This window comes from Pristis pectinata, chromosome 9 (genome assembly GCF_009764475.1).
Source record: "Pristis pectinata isolate sPriPec2 chromosome 9, sPriPec2.1.pri, whole genome shotgun sequence".
In the NCBI taxonomy this organism is placed as follows: domain Eukaryota; kingdom Metazoa; phylum Chordata; class Chondrichthyes; order Rhinopristiformes; family Pristidae; genus Pristis; species Pristis pectinata.
Window position 1 is genome coordinate 52246492 of NC_067413.1, and position 16020 is coordinate 52262511.

At 39.5% G+C, this 16020-nt stretch overlaps 1 protein-coding gene across 6 annotated transcripts in view; it reads right to left on the minus strand.

The window, feature by feature from the left end:
- zfpm2a (zinc finger protein, FOG family member 2a) overlaps positions 1 to 16020 on the minus strand; it is a 602778-nt gene that overhangs the window by 246866 nt on the left and 339892 nt on the right. The gene's annotated exons all lie outside the window — the stretch shown is intronic.

Here is a 16020-nt window from a genome sequence, read left to right on the forward strand (position 1 = left end):
GTGGTGTTTAGATATTTGCCAACAGACAATAGTTTCTTCTGTGATACCTTATTAACTCTATAATGCCAAAGCCCCCCATGGAGTTATGTTTTAATTGAAAATTATGACTTTGCCTCAAACCTTTCTGGTAATCTGATAAATAACTTACATTGTGTTCAGTATATTGAAAATTGATGCATTGTTTTCCTATTTCCCTGTGGTTTAGAGATATAGCACAGGCGGACTGATTTTACTGCTAGATGATGACACAAGATTATCAGGAGCTAAACTTGAAAGGTCCTGAAAATGTCATGGGGCTCACAATGCAGGGTGAACTTGCATCCATTGACTGTAATGCAGGCAGCACAGTCATTTGAAATGATTTCCAGGTCTTGCTAGCAGTAACTTTGCCATTCATTAGGTGGTTACTCCAGCTAAGGCTCTGTCAAGCTAAGCTAAGCTGCCAAAGTCAATATAGACCCATTATAGAGGAAAAGAAAAGAAAAAAACCTGCAGATATTGGAAATCTGAAAATATAATCGCAAAATGCTGGAAATACTCGGTAGGTCCAGCAGTATCTCTCCTCAGATGCTGCCTGACCTGTAGAGTATTTCCAGTATTTTCTGTTTTTGTCTTTTACTGGGGAGCTGCAAATTGCTGGAGCAGATGCTGTCAGAGATGCCGGACATGAATCAGAACTGGGAAATGGTAACAATGAGTGGGCTCTAACATTTTTGATCACTGTTAAAAAGTCCTCAGAAGATAAATACATCATAAAATAAGGGTGTTATTCTGGCTGGAGATCCATGACCTGATGTTCCGCAGGTTTGGTGCTGGAGCCCCTGTTGTTTGTGATATAGTTAAATGAAACATAGAAACATAGAAAACCTACAGCATAATTCAGGCCCTTTGGCCCACAAAGCTGTACTGAACATGTCCCTACCTTAGAAATTACTAGGCTTACCTATAGCCTTCTATTTTTCTCAGCTCCATGTACCTATCCAAAAGTTTCTTAAAAGACCCTATCGTTTCCGCTTCCACCACCGTTGCCGGCAGCCCATTCCACACACTCACCACTCCCTGAGTAAAAAACTTACCCCTGACATCTCCTCTATACCTACTCCCCAGCACAGGTTTGTGTCCTCTTGTGGCAACCATTTCAGCCCTGGGGAAAAGCCTCTGACTATCTACATGATCAATGCCTCTCATCATCTTATATACCTCTATCAGGGCCCCCCTCATCCTTCATCGCTCCAAGGAGAAAAGGCCGAGTTCCCTCAACCTGCTTTCATAAGGCATGCTCCGCAATCCAGTGATTGGATGAAAATGACTTGGATGAAAATGTAGATGGGTGGGTTTGTAAGTTTGCAGATAACACAAAGATTGGTGGCATTGTGCACAGTATAGAGGGCTGTCAAAGGATACAGCAGTGTATAGATCAGTTACAGCCACTGAACCACATCATTCAACCAGACGATGCAACATTTATTAACATATTTTTCTGATTTTTTTGCAGGGCAAGGAAGCACACAGTTGAAGCTCATCAAGGGCTCATCTTCATGTCTGAACCCTGCATCAAGGGGATGATGCCCTCAGTTAAGAATTCATAAGATGCTCAAGTATTTTTGGTACCTGAATAGAAAGCCTGCATGCAACGGCAAGGATAATGTAGGAGCCCAGCATCAACCTGGCACAGGGTTTAGTACAGCTTGGAGCCTATTTTTTCTAACGCAGAAGTGTTGGCCAGATCTGCAGCACATCTCTGGACCCAAACACGATATAGTGTCTGACGGCCAGTGTCACAAACAGCAGTCACTGAGCAACTAATTGCTCCAGTTTAAGCTTAGTCTGCTGTCATGGAAGAACAGCTTGCTGCCAAGTAAGCTCAGGCAGCTGTTATCGTGGCTGTGGATTGCAGCAACAGAGAACCATATACCATGAGGCAGCCCAGCAAACTCTATTAGTTTCAAAAATTAAACTTCTGGAAGAACTCAACAGGTCAGGTAGCATCTGTGGAAGCAAAAGGATGGTCAACATTTCAGGTTGAGACCCTGCATCAGGATTGACAATGTAGAGGCAAGATAGTCAGTAGAAACAGTTGAGAGGCAGGCAGGTGCTGGTAGGTGATAGTGGAACCAGGTGAGGTGGAGGATGATGGGCACTTGGAGCCAGATGGGGAGAGGATAGGGAAGGGGAACCAAGGGATAAATAAAACAGGTAGTTAAGTATGTGGGATTTGGGCAGATGGACCCAGGTGGGGGAGGGTGATGAGTCCAGGTAACGAGGTGGTGAGGGATGGAAAAGGTGTACAAAGGGAAAGAGAACCTGGGTGAACCCTGGCTGGACTAGTGGGAGTGGGAAAGGAACACAGGGGGAGTGTGCTACCTGAAACTGCAAAATTCAATGTTCGTATCATTGGGCTACAGGCTGCTCAAGTGGAATATGAGGTGCTGTTCTTGTAGTTTGTGTTCAGCCTCACTGTGGCAGTGGACAAGGCTGAGGCTAACCATTCCTCACCAGCGATCCCACCCGCACTGATGACCCTTACTCACGTCTTCAGCACTCCCCTTCCACTTAAATACCCCCTTTTGGTCTCTTACCCACTCTTGACCTTTTAATTTCTAATTGCAGACATGACTTTGACTACCTTGACTTTTCAGTCTCCTCACCCATTCCTATCTAACCCACTCTGAACGTGCAGCACCCCAAGAAGAAGTAGGGCACCAAGCTCCTCAAACCTGCCCCACCGTTCAGTATGATCATGGCTGATCTATATTGGCTCAACACCTCTTCTATCCTAGTTCCCTATAACCTGTAATTCCTCAATCTTACAAATATTTCTCTATCTCCAGCTTAAATATACCTAATGATCTGGCCTCCAAACCGTTGATGCAGAGAATTCCAGAGATTCACTACCTTCAGAGAGAAGAAGTTTCTACACACTCAGTTTTAAATGACCAGGTCCTTATCTTGTTACCATGTCCCCCTGTTTGTGATTATCCTACTTGTGAAAACATCTCAACACCTACCCTACCAAGGCCCCTAAAGATCTTTGATGTTTGAATAACGTCACCCCTCATTCTTCTAAACCCTGAGGAATATAGACCAAAACTGTCTAGCCTCTTTTGATAGGACAGCCCTCTCATCCCAGGAATTAGCCTGGTGAATCTCCTTTGGACTGCCTACAATGCTACTATATCCATTTTTAAGTGAAGGAACCAAAACTGTGAGCAGTATTCCAGGTGTGGCCTCACCAATACCTGAACAACTGTAGCAAAACCTCCCTATTCTTAAAGACCAACTCCGTTGCAATAAAGGTCAACATGTCGTTTGCCTTCTTAACTGCTTTTAGGACCTGCCTTGTAACTTTTTATGATTCATGCACCAGAACACCTAGATCCCTCTCAACATCACTCATTTGCGGGTCTTCCAGCAGTTTATCTTTTGCTTCAGATTCTGGCATCTGCAGTCTCTTGTGTATTCACCCATTTGCAGTCTTTGTCCATTTCAATAATAATCCACCTTTTGATTCCTCTTACTGATGTGCATGACTTCACACTTCCCTACATTAAACTCCATTTGCCAGGTTCTTGTCCAGTCCCTCAATCTATATATCCCATTGCGGAATCACTACGTCCTCATCACAACCTGCCCTCTTTTCGTATCCTCGGCAAAATTGGAAACCTTACATTTCTTTCCCTCCTCCAGGTAATTAATATAAATAGTGAACAATCGAGGGCCAAGACAGATCCCTGGGGTACTCCACAAGTTACATTTCTCCAGTCTCTAAAGGACCGATTTATTCCAAATCTTTGTTTTCTGTGAACAACCTGTTTTCAATCTTGCTGACACACTTCCTCCAATACCTTTGGCTCTTAATTTCTCCACTAACCTCTTCTGTGCCACCTTATCAAATGCCTTTTGGAAATCTAAATACACTACATCTGAAGGTTCCCCTTTATCTACTCTTCTATCACATCCTCAAAAGAATTTGAGCAAAATATGTCAAACATCTTTCATAAAACCTTGTTGAGTAAGTTTGCCTATATTCAACTTTCTGAAATGATTAGTTATTTCCTCTTAAATGGGGTGGGGAGGGTGCAAGGGTAATGAGTATGCAATATGGCATGGTTTCATTCATAAATTTGTTTTAGAACATTTTTCTGTGTTTTATTTCTGAAATCTGGCTAAGTGACAGAGAGAAGAAACGGTGTAGGGCTGTTGCTTAAGTGGAATTTGAGTTGTAGTGACAGATCTTTTGGATGGATTCTTTGCAGGTAGGTGTCTCTTCTCCTCTTCTTTCCCTTCCTTTGTTTCATCTTTCTCTTCCTCCCCACCCTCCTCACACTTCTAATTCTCAGCTGCTTGCCATTTAGTAAGTGGTAAAGTCCATCCCCTCATGATGATGTCAGCACCATGCAGCACAAATCATGACACGCACTCTGCCAAGTACTACACAGTTTCTCCAGGTAGTGAAAAATGTTGCTTTAGAATGTCAATGACCTATTCACATTTTGTGAAACAGCATGTCTTTCATTGTAACCAGCTCTGTCCATCTGTGAATGAGTTGGGCACCAAAGTCATTAGACACTTCAACAAGTACTGTCTTCCTGTAGCCAGCTTTTGCTTTGCCATAGTACTGAAAATAAATGGCACACTAATCTGCTGCAGAATGAAGGCAGCATGAGCGCTAACAGAATATTAGGCACAGACCTGCATGATTCACTGCCTAAGGTTATACACCAGCTGAACAGTGAGGAAGTGGAATCCCTTTTTGCTTAGCCGCATGATAGAGTTGACATGTGAAGCTCACAAAGCAGTGTGCATATTTGTCCACAGCACCCATGTGAAGGCTTACGATATCTGTGAAGCCATTTGGTTATTCAATTTGATTGTCTCATATAAACGAGGTCTTTGAAAAAGAACCTTTTGCAATTATAGAGTAAACTGCAAGTTGTTTCAAATATCATCATCTCTAGTCTGGAACTATACCACACAATTATAAATTCATCACTAAAGGTTGCCTTGACAGCCACTGGTGGCACTGATCTTACCATGTTCTGGTTATGGTTACACTGTGGCAGATTTCAATGAGTTCTTTTCTATAAATGGAGCTTGCTGAGTTCAGATAAGAGAATTGCTTTATGAGCATTCTGAGTGAATAGAACACACTGCTGGAACCTTTCTACCCCTCATATTTTCCCTCTTCTTACAGTTTATGCATGCCCTCTACTCATTCTCCCAGACATTTTGTATTCCAGGGGGTTTTCGGGTCTTAACAGAGGTGACAAGTCCATTTCAAGTGCTCCTTAAATGGACAGATCTTACTCTCACCATTGCTGGAGAGTCTGCTTCCAAAGGGGAATGATGATCCTGTTTGGAATCAATGCTGGACCAGATTTTCCAACATTACTCACACAAGGCCTTATATTTTATTGGAAAGTGCTCTTAATTGATCTTCTCTATGTCTACTCACATCCAGAGAAGTACAGTGCTGCTCAGTGTCCGTCCCTGCACTTTTAACATCAATTCACTCAAAGCTTCCGCATTACTTCCAGCACAGACCCTGGTGAAAATGGGCATTTTTAGAGCTGCAGCCATGGTGGTCGTTGCACCGGTAAGTTCAAACTTCACATGCAGCTTTTGAAATGATGTACGACTAATATGAGTAATTTCGGGAGGAAGGGGTTAGGTAGTGTGAGGGTGGTTTGATGGACGGCACAACATGGTGGGCCGAAGGGCCTGTTTTGTGCTGTATGGTTCTATGGTTCTATGGTTTCCTATTTATGAATCATTTTGGGAGAAATTGATTTGTTTCATTGACTTCAAATCATCAAAAAGACATTGCACACATAGCTCTGTAGACATTAGCTACTTGAAATAATTCAACAAAGCACCAACAGCTTGTAGAATTGCTGCACTACCAGAATAAATCAACCAGAATATAAATGATGATGCATCCTGTGAAGAGCAGCACTGGGATTTCTTCCTGCTACTGAATGCTCATTCTGACATCAGAGGTTAGGAGAGAGTGTTAGCTTGAATGCAGAGTTCAAAATAACAGATCCTGACTTTAATCAGTGTTGCCTGATGTTCACTGTTCATGCACTAACACCTTCACTAATGTGGCAAATATATAATTTGTCCACAACCCTTTGTTTTGCACTCCATATTGGAACTCTGAGGGCTTGTGGCACCAAAAAATGATCCAATTTTTGGGCGACACAATTCCCCCGGGCCTGTGGAATGACAATATTGCTTGAGTGAACACTCTCTCAAAAGGGCATGAGTAAAGGGTGTTAATCTACAAGAGAGTCAACACAATCAAGTGGATTATTATAATCTGCATTTAATATACGACTAAGGCAGGCTGGCTCAAATTCTGCACTAGAAGATAAATGTACAGCAAGGAGTTGATTACCATTAAGGTTAGGAGCAACATCTATACCAACCTTGTTTCATAAAACAAGTTCAATACTTCAATAATCATGTATATTATTTCAATGAGTTTTAAAGAAAAGATTAAATGGTGTTGCTGTACTGATAATCCCTTTTTTAATGTGACAAAAGTCATTTATAATGTTTCTCAAAAATCACAGAAAAAAGATAATTGCTGCTCCAAGATTCCAGCCACTAAGAGTTTGAATCCTGACTTTAAAAAGACACTGAAAAATAGATCTGACCTTATTCAAGCCACAAGCAAGCCATGCCATTTTTTGGCCCAACTGATCGAAATAACTTAATTCGGATTAACATGGATTTCTTTTCTGGACTTACAGTAATCTTTGAAGTCTAACCACTGACCTGTTGGTAAAATAAATCCTTTTGGAACTTGCAGAGAATATATTAATGGACTGTTTAGATTTTCAAAGAAAAATAGCACTCATAATCATATCCAGATTGTCTTTATTCTATTACTTCTTTAACTTCACAATCACATGCAGGTTTAGATAAATTAAGATAAAATGTGGCATCGTGAAATAGAGAATGGTGCTTCAGTTTTCCATGCTCAAGAAGAATCATTCCCATGAGAGCCTTACATTGAATTTCAAATTCTCTTTGAATCATTTGTATTTGATGTTAGGTGAAGGAATGTTTCCTTCTCCTTAAAGAACTTCCTTTCACATTATTGAAGATTTCAAATTGTGCTAGTGTTCGCCACAACTGGACGCACAACTTGGTCCTTGTGTAAAGGATTTTCCTAGACCTGTTAAGATTGCTTATTTTCAATGATGTATTCTTTTTATTTATGAAAATGTCTGCACTGCTTCTGTCTGCCTAATTATTAAAATAAAACAGCCCTATTTTGTTCCAGTTGGTCTGCAATCTGTCACTGTTTTACCTCAAAAGAAATCAGTGCTTTCAGTGGCCTGACCTTGGTTATGCTGCATCCTGTGCTTTTCATTTTTTTTCTGATTCTCAATTTAGTTCACCCTGTGCTGTAGCTGAAAGGACAAGGAACTAACCACCCCACACCCCCACCACTTATTCTTCTGGCTGCTTGGATTCTTTTATCCTTGATCACGCACCTTGGCATAGCCAGGATTGGGAATTTCACAAGCTGTTGGAATCACCAAACAATCCACTGCAATAAACCAATTGTTGGCAACCAAACTGGCTTTTAAGGGGGTAAATTAATTCTCTGTATGGTTGATTCCATTTCCTGTTATTATAAAAATGTCCCAAGTTTATGGATTTAACTCTACATGAAATGGGGTGGGGGGGGGATGGAAAAGATAAGGCTAAATTTAAAAGTGTGGTTAAAAGAAGCTCTAAATCTGCTAGTATAGAATATTGCCAAAATAAACATGTTTTCTGTTTCACTTCTTCTGTCACAACAGTAAAAACATGACAATCAAGATTCAATGAGATTGCCTAATCATATGGAACGCACATTGACTATAAAAGGTTGGGGTTAATTCATAAATAAAAACAGAAAATGCTTGACATCATCTATAGAGTGAATTAGAGTTACCATCTCAGGTTAGTGACATTCAAAATGTTAATCCTGATTTTCCCTCTAATGTTGTTGCTTGACTGGCTGAGTATTTCAAGTGTTTTCTACTTTTATTTTAGATTTCCAGCATCTGTAGTAAGTTTGTGTTAGCACTTTTTTCACCTTCTAATATCAGGATAAACAGACAAATTTGACAACTCTGTGCTCCATGTGAAGAACCTTGCCTGGTGTTATAATTCAAGCTGTAACCCAGTCAGAAATCACATATTACTTCACTGATGATTCCATGGGTCCACTTAGATGTGCTATAGATTTCATACTTCTGAAGTTCAATCCTGATTTAAGTTACCTAAACTCAAAAAGGACAGCTGGCCTGAAGACACTTGGAAAGGGAGGGACAATTCACAAATAATTCTTCATTGTTATTTCACAAACTCCACTGGGAAGGGTGTATAGGGGTACCAGGTGAGAGTGGGGTTAGGTTTAGTTGCAATGAATTAGCTGATTATTACTTTTCCAGCTCACAGTGAAGAATGGCTACTTGATGATGTTCAAGAAAACTTCTTTACTTTTAGGTGTATCATAGTGTGTGTCAATGCTTCCAAAATAAAGAAGAAAGTCTCCAAAAAGGCATGTTTACAATAGCTTTCCATTCCAAATATCATCTGATGTCTGTCTAAGAGCAATATTAAAGATCACAATGATAAAAACTAGGAGGGATGAATAAATAATATAAAATCCACGTGCAAGAAGCTTAGTTTAGGGAAACATCAATATAACATGTAGAAATGTAGTATTTGAGATTAAATAAGTAAAATGAAGGCCTGCTGAATATATTTGGAGCTAAAGATAAATATTTTAGTATCGTTCCTTCAGAGATTAAATTGATTGGGTAGGAAAGAGCAGATTGCACATTGTATAAAAAAACCTGACATTGGCCTCATTACATGTTTCCCTTTCGCAACTTTACTTTGAACTTTAAGGAATTAAGAAAAGAACTTTAAGAAAAGAATATAAGCAAGTGGATCAGAATGAAAAATTGAATCATAGAACAGTAAATCATGCCTTTACACTTATGATTCCCTATATATTAAGTCTTTCAGCTAGAGTTGCAAAGGAAGGAGTCGGTTCACTCCTATTGTGTTCAGCATTAAGATGCCTTAAGATGCAAATAGTGAATCATTTAAAATAAGTTAAATTATTGTGTCATGAAGAAATTACATAAAATCAAACCATGGATTAACAATCACTTACTATTTTAAAATATCTCTTCATATTTCATATATTTACCCCATATAGTTAACCATGGCAAGGGGGATTAATTCCAACAGTCCAGGAATCATTGGAGCCACTGTAGTAACTGGCAGAACTGGGCGAGGCAACCTTTGATAAGCAAAGTGTGGTTTTGAACTGCAGGAACCAAAAACTTTTTAAATTTCAAGAAGCCAAATACTTAAAGAATCAGATTCTAGTAGAGCAGAAATAAAATGCAGAAGTGTCAAAAAAACAGAGCCGATCAGGCAGCGTCCATGGAACAGTCAGACAAGTGCCTAGAAATTGCTTCACCACATTTTAATTGCATTATGTCTTAACTTAACATTGCTTTTCAAAGACTCATTTACTGCAGCCTTCAATTTTGAGGTCTCTAGAACAGCGTTGTTGGAATGCTGCTATATATCGATCTACTGCAAATTCAGCTGCAGGCATTCAGCCTGGCAGCTGCAACTTTGAAATAGCTCTTAAAGGGACACACTAGAAAATAAGTTGCACTCTTCCAGGTACTAGGGATGGATGCTGTTGGAGAATGGATGCTACAGTGATGGGAGGGAGGGAATGGAAGGGTGCTACAATGGTGGTCACAAGAACTTGGGACAAGCTGATGAAGAACAATTCCCACCTGAGGTGTTTGTGCAAGGGGCTTACGAACATTATGCTTGTGAAGATCACCTGACGCTATAGCCATGCACTACTGGCAAGAAATTACCTGGGAGGTCTCTATACCAGTATGTGAGTGCACTCTATGAACGTCTGCAATTTTGGGACATCTGTAAACCCCCAAAGCTCCCTTGCTTGCTTCTATGGAGACATTGGTAAAGTTGTTTCAATAATATTCCAAAGCATTGCCCATTAAATACTTTAGCGAACTTCACTGTGCCAGACATGCTACACATTAGTGAAATTTTCTCTTGCAGACTGTTCCTGAATGAAGCTTGACAGGAAGCTCTTGTAGAGATCAATTTGAATTTCATGAGATGAAATTATTTTTTCCATGTGACTCACATCATATTCCCTCTGTTTCTCCTGTTGTTATTGTTGGTATTGTGGGGAAACATGAGACCTTTTTTGATGCACAAAACTGAGAATCGGTGAACATTTAAATTGTGCCCAATACAAATTATGGTCAATGCAGCAGCATACACGGTAACAAGAGTGTCTGCTGTTGAGCAATTGAAAGGCAATGCAGTAATCACAATACGTCATTACTATTGGGCATACCGGGCAGATCCCATATAGTCTGTGGTCCAGAATTGTTTTCAGTGTTTAGCCCTCTTGATCTTGAGGAGAAGGATAGCCTCCATAATCCTGGAGAGGCATTGCACTCTGAGTGCCTCCCTCTTATTCCTCACTGTTTTCGCTAAATGGAGGACGTGTAGGACTTTGAGTGAACTTTCCAACATCCTACCTTTGGAGGCTTGATATCAACATGGGTAATGGAGACGGTACATAGTAGTGGAGTGGGAGTAGGGTTACAGATTAGGAGAGGATGGACATGTGCGCGATGCAGATAGAGTAAATGATTAACAGCTTTTGAAGTGTGTATGTGTATCTGGAGAAAGTGTGGCTATGTACAGGAGCTGTCTTTACACTGAAGTGCAGTTCACCTTGGCATATTTTGTGAAGTCATGAAATTTCTTGTGACATTGTTGTATTGTGTGGGGATTCTCATTCTGGAGATGACAATTCTAGCATTCTTGTGCCAGGCATTTCTCCTGGTGGGCTGGCAGGTCCCTTGCCCATTTAATATACAGGACCTCCACCCAGGCATCGATGTCCTGATGGAGGGTTTCAACCCAAAACGTCGACAATTTATATCCTCCCACGGATGCTGCATGACTCACTGAGTTCTTCCAGTACATTGCCTGTTGCTCCAGATTCCAGCATCTGCAGTTTCTTGTGTATCAAGTCCTATATTTCTAAGTCTCTCTCAGTAAATCTGGAAGCTGTTTTCCTCTCCCATGCAGCCTCCCTATCCTCCACAACACTATAATGTGTGTCACTGCTATCTGGCTGTCACGGGGAGATTTCCTTTAAATATTGATGCACTTCAGTGATTGTTGTAGAGCAAGGTGTAGTTACATTGAGCTGAGTGAGGTCTCATTGGAAAATGCAGAGGCCCTGATTTAGTGCTTCTTTCTGGATGTAAACCACTCTAAGCTTAATGTCTTTTTTTCCAATTTCTAGATTTTTCGTGAGGGATCTCAATTTGGTACTAGTGCTAAATGCAACAATGTCTTAGCACATCAAAAACAAGTGAAATCCAATTTCTAGGCAGTAGTGATTTTGGTTTAGACTGCTATCCTATTCATGAGATTCCCAGAGAAATAGACACGAAGTAGTAGTGATTAGAAGGGCAACCAAATGTCAAGAGTGACCAAAGCTCACACAGGATAGCCTGAGGATCATAAAAGAGTATTTGAGGTGGTTTGGAATGAGTTCTAGATTAAGGGGAAAGGGATGCACAATATTTCAGAATCAGTGAAACATAATTTGGGCAGAAGAAGATACAACCTAGGGGGAGATTACACAGGTAGCAATGGTAAAAAGCCTTGGAGTAATTGAAAGACAAGAGCAAGTACTTTAAATTCTTAAGCTTATTATTATGGTAACATTTCCTTATCAATTCTTAGTTTTAATAGTACAGGAACATTTTCCAGCATTCTATAAGTAACATGGAGATTGTGAAGATATTATTAACAAATTGAGGGTTTTATTTTCTACTCTACTTCATCTCAGCTTCATAATGTCCCTTTGTTCATTGCTGTCAGAAGGAAGGCAAAATTTTGTACCTACTACAGTGGCTCCAATGATTCCTGGATTATTGGAATTAATCCCCCTTGCCATGGTTAACTAGGTGGGGTAAGAGTAAGTGATTGTTAATCCATGGTTTGATTTTATATAATTTCTTCATGACACAATAATTTAACTTATTTTAAATGATTCAGTATTCACATCTGTAATTCAATCTTAATTGTCAAAACTGGTCCGTAATGTTTTATCCCTTTTTGTGCCAAATCTGAATGTCAGGGTCCACGGCAAAATAAGTGCATAGCTCCAGAAGTACATTAAACGTTAATTGTGAATCATTGCCTGTCTCTGGACTTCGAATCATGGCATTACACTGTGTTTTTACCCCTGTTCATCTCAGTAAACTACAATGCCCCCTATCATGATATGAATAAGCTAAAATTATAGTAATCATGATAAATGAACAAGACAGGTGATTGCAACACTCCTTAACAGGTTTCATAATTCTGATAATAAAAACATTAAAATGATAATAAGATCCCTTTGAAGTCTATTATAGTGCAATGACGTGATGAGTTAAGAGTATAATGTTATATTTGAGTTCATAACTGATGTTAAAAAGTTGCTTTTACTTTTAATTCAAACAAAATATAAGGAAGAGAATCAAAACTATATTGTACAGAAGCAGGTGCAGCCTCAAATATAGTTTGGACCGGCAAAGGATCTTAAAGTTTATTTGATGTATTAAGATTGATTGAAAATGCCTTTGCAAGGTAAGATAATTTAACAGATATTTAATAGGATTTTGATTTGGCAATTATCACATTCTACTCCTTTAGAAAGGCACCACTTTTGTAAATAAGTTTTTGGAAACTTTTTGTGCAAACTCGATGTAATAATACAAAATGAATTGCTGCCAGTGACTATTTGTATGTCTTAAGGACCTGTTCTTTTCAAGGACTCCCTCATTGGGTTAAATTAATTACCAGAATCTTAATTAGCCTGGGTCCTTTAAGGACTCTCATACTGAATTTCATTTGACCACAGTACAAGTCATATGTCTGAACATTATTAATTTTTACCTGGATTCAAATACTGTGTCAAGTATAATGCACCTCCATTCATCCACTGAACTCCTATGGGCTTGTCCCTATTTCTGGACATTTTAGGCAGTCTGCTGATATAGTGTTCTACTGAATAGACTGGGATGTGTAACATGGGTTATCATGCAATTAACAATGAGGCAAGTAGGATGGAATTTAGGATAACTATATCTCTGTTGCCTGCAAGTTACTGAGAGCCCATCTAATTGAAAAACAGATTTCCAAGTGCAAAGGGAAGACACTGTAATTTCCTGTAAAACCTTACCAAATGTGAGAACTGAGAGGAGAGAATAAGACTATTGAAAATGTCTGATATCTCATAGTTAAGTTTGTCCTTCTGGTCTCTACCATCAATTGACTGCAATTAATAACTGAGTCAAGATACAGTATGTTACAATTCTGGAGAGCAGAACCTGAGGGCACGAGGAAAGGATTGATATTACCTATCCTGTCCCACTCAAATCACAAACCATTGTGAGACCAGTGAAGAAGCAAGACCCTTTATCTTATAGAGATCTCATTACCCGAAGTTCTCAGCAAGAGAAAAAATCAATAACATTTACTTTTTTTTATATAACAACTACAGATTTGATTTAATCCCAAAGTAACTCCGTGCAATGTCACAAGTTGAGCTTCATAGGTTTGATTCAATAAGAGAAGTGGTTCAGAGAGTGGAAACCTAAGGGTAAATTTTCCTTTGGCTGCTAATCTGATTTTAAGAGTCCCAATCTTCCATGTGGATGGACTGCTGTTAATTTTCACTGCATTTATTTCATCACTAATACAGTGACATCCAACGTCAGTGTGATCAGTAATTGAACACACCTCCCTCCACTTTCAAAGGCACTTCATTTTCATTCTAAAATTGCACTCCCACATTCTAAAGACGTACGGGTAGGTTAATTCGGGGTTTAAAATGGGTGGCGCAAACTTGTTGGGCCGGAAGGGCCTGTTACCCCGCTGTAAAAATAATTTTTTTTAAAATTTGCATTAAAGACAGTAAATAATTATATTCACTTCTACGTTTGGGATGATTTATTCTGATATTTTTACTCTTCAAGGCTAATATTGCAACTCTAGCCATAAATTATTAAGTTATTTTTTTCAAATAAATGGCAGTGTTTGCATTTGAGATTGTTAAAATCATTAAATTAACTTCATGTTAAATTCCAACATGGAACTAGTTTCCAGAATAAAATGTTTTGTTCAGGTGCAGTTTTGTGGAAAGACTTTGAACAAGTGGCACAACATGCTTTGGCAAACATCGGGATTCTGCAATTTAAAAAGATGCCCTCCATGAACTTGGAAATTAATCTCCTTTGGTTAAAAAGCACAATAAACAGGTGTTTCTACCAATGTGCTTATTTTTGAGAGGACCATGAACCTATTTATTGTGTTTTTGCTTGACAAAGCAAGAATCGATTTTTGCCATAGTCACTATTGCAACATTTTTCAGAGAATAACTGGCAGCTTTGATGTCAATCAGTCGTAATTTTAAAATGTCAGGATCCCTATTCAGTCAACTGCTTAAGAGAAGGGCTAGTAGCCAAGATCTGAAAAAAGTCCCAGAATCAATTAAATTCATCGATGGCAGCACTGTTGTTGGCAAAATCTCAGATGGTGACAAGGAGGCGTACCGGAGTGAGATAGATCGGCTGGTTGAGTGGTGTCACAACAGAAACCTCAGCAAGACCAAGAAATTGATTGTGGACTTCAGGAAGGGGAGAACACACACCAGTCTTCATTGAGGTGTCAGCAGTGGAAAGGGTGAGCAGCTTCAAGTTCCTGGGTGTCAATATCTTGGAGGATCTATCTTGGGCCCACACATTGATATAATCACAATGAAGGCATGCCAGCGGCTCTACTTCATTAGGAGTTTGAGGAGAATTGGAACGTCACCAAAGACTCTTGCACGTTTCTACAGATGTACAGTGGAGAGCATTCTGACTAGTTGCTTCACCTCCTGGTATGGAGGCTCCAATGTGCAGGATTGAAAGAGGCTACCGAGGGTTGTAGACTCAGCTAGCTCCATCATGGGCACAACCCTCCCCACCATTGAGGACATCTTTAAGAGGCAATTCGTCATTAAGGACCCTCATGCCCTCTTCATGTTACTACCATGAGGGAAGAGGTACAGGAGGCTGAAGATTCACACTCAACGTCTTCCCCTTCGCCATCAGATTTCTGAAGGGTCCATGAACATCACCTCGTTATTCCTCTTTTGGACCATTTATTTATTTTTGTAACTTATGGTAATTTTATGTCTTTATGTCTTGCACTGTACTGCTGCCGCAAAACAACATATTTCACGACGTATGCCAGCAATAATAAACCTAATTCTAATTACTAGCCTAGGCTGAGTTAGCTGATCTCTTTCAGGGTAGCAAGAGAAGTGCTTCATTTAGAGTAGGGATGAGAAAAAAATGTCCTGAATTCCAGTTCCTCTCTACTATCAGCAAGGTCTGCAGGAAGTGTGCACATATGTATTGTCTGCAGACTGGATGAAACTTGAAAACAATGCACCATTCAGTTAAACCACCTGTTACTGTTCAAGCATGGAACTAGTTAATAGCATAGCCTCTGGGAGAGGAGGAAGGGAGAAAAATGATAGTAAAAGCAGACAAAATATAATCTCCCAGTAACCATTAGTTAGAAAAGAAATTATATAATCATTGCACCGACTAACAAATAAGTATCCAAACATCTTCTCTGTAACAACTGTAGTAATGACAATTATATAAGAAGTGCTGATTATGTTTTTCTATTTGCAGCAGTTAGCTGTTTTCACTAACCACTGCTAAAAATGCCATAATTTCTTCACAGAAAAGAAAAGGTTAATTTTTTTTTGGCTTGAATACATTGATCAGTATTTGCATTGTCCAAGCTCATTATCACCACTCCATGGAATGTAAAACCTGTTAGGTAGAAACAGCAGATGGGCTGAGAAGAAATTGT